The following is a 1,820-nucleotide window of genomic DNA, read 5'->3' on the forward strand; positions in this document are numbered from 1 at the left end:
GTAGCATTGAAACAGAGAGGATGACGTGAATGCCTGTTGAGCCAACAGGGCGCTTTCTTATTGGTTAAATCTTAGACACCGCCGAGTTGCGGCCACTGAGGTATAATATGAACGGTTGCAGTTTGCTTGTACGTCACAGAACGCAACTGAATTACATTGTATCCTTCGATAAATTATACATTGTAGCCTGGTATGTGTCTGCAATTATTTCACAATGTTAACAACGATTCTGTTTCTCGATGTTTTTACAATGTAACCAGTGCCTTATTTAGAGGATCAGGTTTCATCCAGTGTGATGTTTATTTTGTATTTATTTTATTTATTTACATTTTATTTTATTAGTGAATCATACATTACAGAAAATACACACATCAAAATATAAATACAAAATTCAAGCAGAAAGAAAAACAAGGTCATAAAAAACAAACACATGCATCAGTAATAAAGGTCCTCAATCAGCTTTCTGTATTGCCCTTGAGCAGTGGTTCCCAAACATTTTATAGTCCGTACACCTTCAAACATTCAACCTCCAGCTGCATACCCCCTCTAGCACCAGGGTCAGCGCATGTTGTTTTTTGCCATCATTGTGAACCTGCGATATATTTATTAAACACAATAATGAGTGTGAGTTTTTGTCACAACCTGGCTTGTGGGAAGTGACAACGAGCACTTATAGGACCAGGGTGCAAATAATAATATAATAATAATCAATAATTTTGCTCTTTATTTAGCCATCTTACATATAAAACCTTATTTGTTCATCAAAAATTGTGAATAACTCACCACAGGTTTATGAGAATGGTGTGCTTGAAGGGATGCACATAACTCTGCAATGTTGGGTTGTATTGGAGAGTCTCAGTCTTAAATAATTTTACACACACCGTCTGTGCCTGTATTTAGTTTTCATATGCTAGTGAGGGCCGAGAATCCACTCTCACATAGGTACGTAGTTGCAAAGGGCATCAGGTTCTCTACAGCACTATTTACCAAGAAACTGAGAACGCAGCCCTATCCACATTTTCCCTATCCAGAAATCTGGCAGTGGCTTTTGATTAAATTAAACTTTCACAGAACTTCTTGTTGCAATTTTGATGAGGCTCTCTTGTTCAGATATTGATACGTGGACTGGAGGCAGGACAAGAAATGGATAAAGAATCCAGTTGTTTGTGTCGTCCATTTTAGGACAGTACCTGCGTAGATGCGCACCCAGCTCACTCAGGTGCTTCGCTATATCACATTTGACATTGTCCGTAAGCTTGAGTTCATTTGCACACAAAAAAATCATATAATGATGGAAAGACCTGTGTGTTGTCCTTCTTAACGCAGACAGATAAGAGCTCCATTTTCTTAGTCATAGCCTCAATTTGGTCCTGCACATTGAATATAGTTGGGGAGAGTCCCTGTAATCCTAGATTCAGATCATTCAGGGGAGAAAAAACATCACCCAGATAGGCCAGTGGTGTGAGAAACTCGTCATCATGCAAGTGGACAAACAAGTGAAAAATATGGTCAGTAAAGAAAACTTTAAGCTCGTCTCTCAATTAAAAGAAACGTGTCAATACTTTGCCCCTTGATAACCAGCACACTTGTGTATGTTGTAAAAGTGTTACATGGTTGCTGCCCATATCATTGCATAATGCAGAAAATAGTTCAGGGGCCTTGCTTTAACAAAGTTAACCATTTTTAGTGTACCCAAGTGGCGTCGGGAGCAACTGCTTGTACGTGCATTGCCACTCCACTATGTCTCCCTGTCATGGCTTTTGCGGGGAGGCAGGGTAGCCTAGTGGTTAGAGCATTGGACTAGTAACCGGAAGGCAAGT

This window comes from Oncorhynchus masou, chromosome 28 (genome assembly GCF_036934945.1).
Source record: "Oncorhynchus masou masou isolate Uvic2021 chromosome 28, UVic_Omas_1.1, whole genome shotgun sequence".
Lineage (NCBI taxonomy): Eukaryota > Metazoa > Chordata > Actinopteri > Salmoniformes > Salmonidae > Oncorhynchus > Oncorhynchus masou.